The sequence below is a fragment of the Cebus imitator genome, unplaced genomic scaffold (genome assembly GCF_001604975.1).
Source record: "Cebus imitator isolate Cc_AM_T3 unplaced genomic scaffold, Cebus_imitator-1.0 Scaffold5, whole genome shotgun sequence".
Taxonomy (NCBI): Eukaryota; Metazoa; Chordata; class Mammalia; order Primates; family Cebidae; genus Cebus; species Cebus imitator.
Genome location: NW_016107320.1, coordinates 1967826 through 1977722, shown reverse-complemented (window position 1 = coordinate 1977722; position 9897 = coordinate 1967826). Strand labels below are relative to the sequence as shown.

General features: G+C 36.9%; 1 pseudogene; it reads right to left on the bottom strand.

Annotated features, from left to right (window-relative positions):
• Positions 1-282: 282 nt before the first annotated feature.
• On the bottom strand, positions 283-5025 carry LOC108309265 (annotated as a pseudogene).
• Between the last annotated feature and the right edge of the window lie 4872 nt (positions 5026-9897).

Below are 9897 nucleotides of genomic sequence, written 5' to 3'. Positions count from 1 at the left end.
GAGACACAGGAGTGAAGGTGGCAATGGGGGTAGAGGTTGTTTTTAGAGAGAGGAAGAGGGGGAGGGGCTCTGGCTCTAGGGAAGCCGGAGTGTCTCAGCCTCTGCTGGCTTCAAAAAGGCCAGCTCTATTCTCCCTCAAAGGCTCAAATCAATGGCCTGCAGCTGAGCCTCACCCTGTCCACTCTGGGCAGAATTTTCCAGGAGCCTGAGTTCCCAGCTCAAGGGGGCTGCGGTGGTAGGGGAAACAGGCCAGAGAGGGCCCAGGGGTCCTGCTGCCATTCCTCACTGTGGTGTGATCTTGGCAGCCTCTGCCCGGATGAGGACAGTGAGGTCCTGGTTGATGAGGAAGATGAATGGCTGCCTGGTGATCTCGACCACAGAGTGGTTGCTGAGGCGCTATTTGGAGCCACACAGCACTGGCTGTCCATCGATGTAGATGGGCCATCGACCCTCATTGGCAATGAAGAAATCATCCTTGTTCTTCAGCTTGATGACACCTTGTTTCCGGGAGATCTTCCAGGCAGGACCCTCCAGACACAGATCCGCATCAATCTGGTCATCGTTGGTTGCTCTGCCCAGGGTGATCTCACATGAGTGCATCAGGTGTTGTACCATGTGGCCCTGCAGCACTGCCAGTGTCTGGTTGTCAGAGTCCTGAGAGCTCATGCCTGTGATGCTGTCCACCGGCACCTGCCACTTACACAGTTTGTGTTTCAGCTGCCGAATCTCTCACTTCTGGTGCCAGTCATCCACCATCAGTTCATGTTCCAGGACCTCATCTCACATGTCCTTGAGCTTATTGTCATCATTCAGGTCCTCTGCATCAGAGAAGTTCAGCACTTGGTCCCCTTTGGGCAGTGACTGCATTTTCTGGCCCTCCAGGGGGTAATAATGCTTCATGAGCTGCCAGTGGACCTGCAGGGCCTTGGCGGTACGGGCCAGGTAGAAGGCATCAGGGTGTCTGTGTAGCAGGTCCTGGAAGGTCTTCAAGATGGGCTGGCTGGTCGATCCCACTTTGCTCAGCAGCTGCTCCTTAGCCTTGCTGGAAAGGGCTTTGTTCTGATGGCTGCAATATCATCCAGGTGCCACTGCCTCATGGCCTGACAGGCCAACTTGGAATGACAGGATCATAGAGCAGAGCATACTAGTGCTCCGGGACTTCCCCAAGGGTGAAGTGGTAGCTTAACTACACGCCCAGGTGGACGGATGTCAGGTTGTTGGTCTGCAGCACAGCACTGATGAGCAGGCTGCATTGATGATCATGTGTAGGCTTCCAGTGGCCCAGATCTTTGGTCACCTGAAGTGGCTGTTTACTCTCTTTCACACAGTTGGTGAGTCCAGGGGCTGGGGCTGGGCTGGGTGGCACAGGAGTGCTGGGGGCTTTGGATACCCTCCTCTTCTCACTGGAAGAGGGTTCACTCCCTGAACAGTGCCCTGGTTCCACCCCACTGGCCCCCTTTGCCAGGCTGCTCTCCACCTGCTCATTGTTGAACTTCTTCCTCTTGTTGAACTTGGAGGAGCTTCTCCATTTAGAGATGGTGCCCAAGGCCGGGGCACCAATTCTACCCTGCCAGTGACTCCTCATCCTCTGACTGACTGGAAGTGCCTGATGCCATCAGGGAAGAATCTAGCAGCCCCTGAGAATCTTTGTCTATCCTCTTACAGTCCCAAAGCCACTGGTTCCAAACCACGGAGCTAAGAGGAAGGGTCCCATAGGCTCATCCAAGGATTCTGACCAGGTGAGCTTAAAGGCTGAGAGAAGATTGATTCCTAGACTGCCAGCTCCAACAATTTCTCCATGGTAACAGTAGCAGGTACAGGGCCAAAGTTGGCTTCCTATGAGCAGTCTTAAATGAATATCTCATTCATATTTGTGTCTGTTTCTTACATTCTGGGATACATGTGCAAACGTGTAGGTTTGTTAACATAGGAATACACATGCAATGGTGGTTTGCTGCTCACATCAGCCCACTATCTACATTAGGGATTTCTCCTAACGCTATCCCACCCCATCAGCCCCTCACGCCAACAGGCCCTGGTGTGTGATGTTCCTCTTCCTGTGTCCCTATGTTCTAATTGTTCAACTTCCACTTAGGAGTGAGAACATGAGGTGTTTGGTTTTCTGTTATTGCAGTAGTTTGCTGAGAAGGATAGTTTCCAGCTTCAGCCATGTCCCTGCCAAGGACATGAATGCATCCATTTTTATGGCTGCATAGTATTCCATGGTGTATATGTGCCACATTTTCTTTATTTAGTCTATCATTGATGGGCATTTCAGTTGATTTAAAGTCTTTGCTGTTGTGAACAGTGCTGCAGTAAACATACCTGTGCATGTGTCTTTATAATAGAATGATTGATAATCCTTTGGGTATATACCCAGTATTGGGATTGCTGGCTGAAATGGTATTTCTAGTTCTAGATTTTTGAAAAGTCTCCATACTGTCTTCCACAATGGTTGAACTAATTTACACTCCCATCAAAAATACATAAATGTTCCTATTTCTCCACATTAACTTTTAGAAGTATAGTTTCTTGTTTATGAAATTTATTTTGCAAAATTCTTTGCTTAAAAGGCTACATCAATTTAATGCCTTTTATCAATGTATGGAGTGGCCTAGTTCGTAGACATTTTCAGCATCCACTCCCCAAATTGTTAAATCTCTCTCTGTCTAAAAAGAAAAATAATCATACTGATCACCAATCCAATGTTTATTTCCCAGTTATATTTCTTTTCCTATTCATGTCCTACATTTGATTATTATTAGGTTATACATTTTTCTTACTGAATGACAAAATTTTATACTTTTAGGCAATTAGCATTGTATTTGTCCTATGTATTGGAAATACTTCTCCAGTCTTTGGCATTTTTGTTAATTATATGTAATGTGTATTTTTTATGCAAAAACTTGTTTCTTTAATGAAAAAGTAAAGTAACTTGATCATTGCTTTTCCCTGTGAATTAAAATAAATTATATGTTATGTAATCTTCCATAGTCAGTGGCTATTTAAAATAATTACTTCATTTGCCTCTAGGAGATTCGTGGTTAGCATTTTTACTTTGAAATCTTAGACTCAGTAGAAATATGAATAATAAAAAATGTTCAGTCACTTTTTTTTTTTTTTGGTCTTGTAGGTACCATTTTTGAAACTTGCACTAATACAAGAGCCACTTGCCACATGTGGTGCTTAACTCTTGTTTATGTTGATTAAAATTAAGAAAAATTAAACATGTAGTTCTTCAGTTGCAGTAACCATGTTTCACATCGCTGCATAGACAAATGTGGCAAGTGGCCCCTATATTAGTCAAGATAGACCTAGAATATTCCCAACATTCCAGAAAATTTTATTAGTGGTGCTTTAAACTATGCGATGCATATTCTATTTTATCCTCCTAGTATGCATTTTTACCATTGACAAATACTAAATTTCGATGTATATATTTCAGGCAGGTATTATAATAAATATTTAAATAAAAATTGTTTAAGTAAAAATTATGATAAAACACATGATGTCCAGGTTTGGTGGCTCACACCTGTAATCCCAGTACTTCAGGAGGCCGAGGTGGACAGATCTCCTGAGATCATGAGTTTGAGAGCAGCCTGACCAGCATGATGAAACCTCGTCTGTACTAAAAATACAAACCTTAGCTGGGTGTGGTGGTGCACGTCTGTAGTCCCAGCTACTCAGGAGGCTGAGGCAGGAGAATCGCTTCAATCCAGAAGGCGGAAGTTGCAGTGCGCTGGGATAACAGCACTGTGCTCCAGCCTGGGTGACAGATCGAGACTCCACCTCAAATATTAAAAATTATTTAAAACAAGTTAAAAAACCCACGAAGAATATTATTTCATAGTTCTTGCACATTTGTGAATGTGTTATTTGAGTCTAATAATGTAGGAAAGGCAGGGCTCATAATGCTAATTCTACAGATGAAAACTGAGTCATAAAAGGATAAAATGATGTGTCCAGTTCACATAAGTGTAAGTGGAATAACCTAAATTGAAGCATAGCTCTCTGATGTTAATTCATTTTTTTCTTCTGTATTAAGTCCCTGTGAATTGGCTTCAGTTAATTGAGTTTATTGCCAACTGTCAAGCACATTTTGTCTTTTATTTATAATTGGAATGCCTTTGTAATTTTCACCACCTGTTAAAATCTTAGCCAATGGGAGTTCCGTTAAAAATGTCACCTTCACTTATTTTTTTCCTCATTTTTATCTTTACCTCTAAACCTTTAGAGAATTTATCATGAGTTACTTTTGAGTAATCTAGCATTATGTGAATGTTATTTTTTCCACTAGTTTATAAATACATTACAGAAAGGGACCAAGTTATATTCAGTTTCATATCCTTAGAGTGTCTATGACAGATTTGGCATTGAATCAACATTGGTTGCACCAAATAAATGTATACAAAAGAGCATTTCAAAGCATCCCAGGAAACCCTCAGGGTAAATTTGCTGAGACTACTTTAGTTTGAACAGAATATCTTAAAATAAGGACATGGATTTCCTCACTTGGGTAATTTAATTGTGATGCAGGCAAGTTTATGTCCATTTCCAATACTTACTGGAAGGAAAATGACAGATGTGAGTTGTAAGCAAAAGAGGAGATGGAGCCACTGCCCATTCTTGATTCCCCTAAGAATCATATCCTTATTTGCTTAATCTTTGTGGAAAAAAAAAAGCTGCTTCTCTCCACCTACAGACAGCAATTAGGATCTCTGTTTCCCCAGTACAAGATCAGTAGTTTTCTATTTTAAACTTTGCTCTTGAAAAGTGTCTCACCAGGTCTTCATCTCATACATTTTATGTCTTATAATTTGCCCAAATGAATGACACATATTTTCTCTCTTTTGACTTTTTTTAATCTTGAGTCATCAAAGACAATTGAGCTCTCACAGAGATAAATGGAAATGAACTGTCTATATGAAAAGAAGCAAGTTGACAGAAAGGAATTAAACGAAGCAAATATTTCTTACGTAAGTTGTACCTATGCAGCACACAGGGCTTTGAATAATTTGCATTCATGCAGACTTACTTTGGAATGCAGAAAGCTTCTAAAGTAGTTTAAATATGTTCAGTTGACAGTTTCTTGAACATTTTGAGTGAAAGCATATCATAACTAAGAATAGTAATAGAATTGAAGTATTTTAAAAGTGGGAAATGATCTAGTCTTATAAAACAACACAGATTCATATAAAGATCAATTTATTTTTTAAAAAATGTGCAGGAGAGTAGCTAAAAAGCATCTGAAATATTTTGAAAGCATCTAGGGTCAATTGCAGAATGAATGCTGTATACTAGCAGTGCACTCTGTGATTCATGAATTCCTAGGGTTCTGAGATGTTTTCAGGAGCAATTGAAAGGTTTCAACTATTTTCTCCATAAAACAAGATGCTATTTTCCTTTTTCACTGTGCTGATACTTGCACCAACGAAACAAAGTCATGATGGGTGAGAGTGCTGGTGCCTTAGCAGAAATCAAGATATTGACAGTAAAGGGTCCTAGTAGTCAGTATACTCTTTACTGCCAGCTCTGCTCTTTTTTCTTTTCTTTTTTTTTTTTTTTTTTCTTGAGACAGTCTTACTCTTTTGCCCAGAATGGAGTGCAGTGGTGCGACCTCGGCTCACTGCAACCTCTGCCTCCCGGGATCAAGCAGTTTTCTCGCCTCACCCCTGCAAGAAGCTGGGACTACAGGTGTGCAGGACCACTCCCACTTAATTTTTGTATTTTTAGTAGAGATGGGCTTCATCATGTTGGGCAGGCTGGTCTTGAACTCCTGACCTCGTGATCCACTGTCTGGGCCTCCCAAAGTGCTGAGATTACAGGTGTGAGCCACTGCACCCGGTGATCTCTGCTCTTGGAGGAAGAAATTTAAAAATGTCCTCACTTAAAATGTGCAATTCCTCGAGAACTAAAGTAGCCTTTTTTTTTTTTTTTTTTTTTAACAGAACATCGTTTAACTTTAAAGAATGTCTGACAGAGTTTAATTCAGGTTTAAGTATTTAGGGGATGTTTTCTCAGAATGAACAAATTGAATCTATCACTCTAAAGGAATAAAACTGACAGTATTTATTGCCAGTGATAACATTTAAGCTTTCAGGTTAAAAAAAAAAAAATAGGACTTAGGAAACCTTGTGTATAGGACCATGAGCCTAATAGGTTCCCAATGCTTAAAGATTTTTTTGAAAAGATCAGTCACATTGATAACACATGAGACTTTTTAGGTATTTCATAACTCAGTGACCCAGTAATTCTCAAATGACCAGTATATGATGTTACAAAGTCATGAATTAGTTAAAAGTCCCACACAAATTGTAGATAGACATATAGTATTTAAGGCATCAGAGAATAAAAGTTCATTGACATAGCTTTCATATTCCACATTGAAATTCACCTTGATTTGTAAGATTTAGTGTAGTATCAAAGAAAAATATTAATAATGATCTGATATGAATGCAGAAGCAGATATGAGCAAACAGCTGTGTCACATTAATCCAGGCAGAGTTTTGCAAAAATACGCAATTCTCAGTAAATGATTGTTTGGAAATACATTGGTTCTTCATAAAAATATGATATTTATATTAACATGATATATTATTTGAATATAAAAGTATACATTATATTTTAACATTTCTTATTCTTCGTTACTAATATGGTAAAAGTTTGAATATAAAAGTATACATTTTAACATTTGTTAGTCTCAGTTACTAATATGGTAAAAGTTACTACTAATGGTAAAGGTTGATAGATATAATCCCTAAAAGCAAAAGCTTGTTGGAGTATTCAATACTTGTTTAGTTTAAAGGCATACTGAAACAGTTTGATAACTGCTAATATAAATAATAAGTCATATGAATAACTTCTAAGACAAATACGTTATTTTGAGATCAGACAAGAGAAGAAAGAATATGTAGAAAAGGAATAATTAGAACTCTATCTCAGAGAAATGTTTGATAGCACTCCTACCTGTCAGGGACCTGATACTATTATCTATTACTTTTTTGTTTTTCCTTTTTTTTTTTTTTTTTTTTTTTAACATTTACTTGGTTATTTGAATTGGTACTTACACATTCTGAATCCTTGTACGAGTTAAAAATTAAGAACAACACAAAACAGATATTTATTCTGTCAACTTGTTTATCCCCTTACCACCTTACTCTATAAAAGAAAATGTGTTGAATACCCTACTTGTCCATTTCTTCACTTCTATTTCTGTATTAGATGGGTGTAATTCCAATACTTTTTTTTTTTTTGTTTAAAAAATTGTATCCTATATTACTTAAGAAAAACTGTAAGAAAACTCTTACTTCATTTTTCTAGACTTCCATGTCTTTATTCAATGGATACTTTCCAAATTAAATTACTTTATATCTTGGAAAATTTGACAAAATTATTTCTTCCTTTTTGTAATACTGAATTTCACATATATTTCACCATATGCTTCTGCTTTCTTCCTATTTGCCTTGCTACTATGATGAATCTCTGCATATTTTTGCTTATTTCTCTATTCAGTGTGGGAATTTCCATTCTCCTCTTACTTGATATTTCTCTCCTAAGTGATCTCATTTATTAACATGTTTTGAATACTTCTGTACCAATTATTTCCAAATTTTTATTTGCCATGTAGATTTCTTATTTGTTATGTAGACATGCATCTTAAACTATATTTTTTTAAAAAATATATTTCTTCTGGAATGTCACAAATGCACCTCAAATTTAACTTTTCAAAAATATCATTTTATAATTTATCTCCACTAAGCATATTCTTCCAAGTTCTGATGCTCAGTCGATGGAACTCCTGTGCATTTTGTGGCATTGTTGCAGATCATAGGATCCTTCTTTTGATATTTTCCCCTAGCATATTCACAATCATGAATCACTAAGACATGAAGATTTCTCTCCCAAGTATTAGAAGAATTTTCATTTTTGTTTCTTCTATCCCTCCTAGTAGGTCTACAGCCAACTAACACCTTTTTCCCAGAACATTCAAAAGTTCCCTAACTCATCTCCTCTACAACTACCACTCCCTAACTCAAACCTGTTTCCTATACTTAATAAAATGCAAATCTGATTTTACAGTTTCACTATGTTGAATTCCTTGTTGACTTAATTCTCATTGCTTTTAGGAAAAGACAAAGGCTATGCATAATCTCACATGACTCTTCCCATTAGTCTATGTTTTTCAGCCATTATAATTTTCTTTCAGTTTCTTTAATATGTCATGCTTATTCCTACTTAAGCTGTTTCCTAGAGGTTTCATTCTGCCTTTCTCCCTCTCTGTTCCTGTTTAGCTTCTATTCACTCAGACTTCAGATTTTAATGAGATCTCATAGTACATTCTTTTCCTTTATAACACTTAAGAGAATTTAATTACAAATACAGTCAGACCTTCATATCTGTGGGTTCTGCATTGGCAATTAAAGCATCCATGATTTGAAAATTCTTCAGGAAAGAAAACCAGCAAAATTAGCAATACAGCATATATAAATATAAATAAAATGGTATTGTCTAACCATTTTCTAACCAACTTCAAGTATTTACATTGTGTTAGATATATAAGTCATCTAGAGATGGTTTTAACTACGTGGGAAGAATATGCATAGGCTATGTGCAAATACTATGCCATCATTTATGTAAGGAATTTGCACATCTGAAGATTTTGGTATCCACTGTGAGGAACTGTAGAACTAATCCTGAGTGATACCAAAGAAGGATTGTACTTAAAATTATGTTCTTTATTTCCTAGGAAACTCTCTGGGGCAACTACTCTGTTTATTTTGTTTCCCTCTTTTTTATTTTATTTTATTATTATTTTTTTAGCATCTTGGACTAGACAAAGATGATTTTCAGTAAATACTTTTAATCTGTATATATGCAATATATGTCTTATGGAAAGAGATTAAAATAAATACATGTCAAAAGAGAGAATGATATGAAGGCGGGAAATGGGAAGTTCCCTCTACAGGTTCTGATTTCTCAGCTTTTAAATGAGAGGGTTCTTTCTGCTATAATATTATGTGCTTTCTGATCAACCATATTTGCTTAATCTTGAAAGCATGTATTATTTAGGGCAGTATACTTTACCTTGAAAATGGTCATATATTGTATACATGGACTAAATGTGCTAGTTTGCCATAGCAAAACTCAGAATAATATAGGATTCTTATCTTAAGCAGATAAATCTTCTAATTAAAAAACATGTATAAAAATAAATATTTGAAGTACTGAATTTTTAAATTTTTAACTTGAATGACCATGTATTTAAAACTAAAGCTCTTAAAACGTATCACATTTAAAACAATTATTCTAAAAAATGAATCCACATATATGAATTCATCATTTATTTACTATTTGACATGCAGCCCTGGTTACTGCTTACTATTTTTCTATTTTTAAGTAAATGTGAATGTGCATATTCATATGTAATTACAATTGTACTAACAATTGTTTATATAATAAAAATACAACAAATATATTAAGCTCTTTGCCTCCCAACAATTTTGAAATACAGCCAAAATAAGACTGTTTAATTCTTGGTTAACGAAATAATTGCCTTTTCACCTCCAAAATGTCTTTCACCAACAGCACATCACAGATTATCTGGACAGGTAGTATATGTTAAATCCAGTTTAGTTTTCAACAACTATGTAGTAGAGGTATATGTGTTCTAACCTAACCAGTTATACATAGGAGGTTCTAATATTAAGAACCTGAAATTAGAAATTAACTGCAACACAGAACCATTCACTCTGGCCATAAATTCTTTCTTTTTTTTTTCCCCCATTTATTTATTTTATTGCATTTAAGGTTTTGGGGTACATGTGAAGAACATGCAAAATTGTTGCATAGGTACACACGTGGCAGTGTGATTTGCTGCCTTCCTCCCCATCACCTACA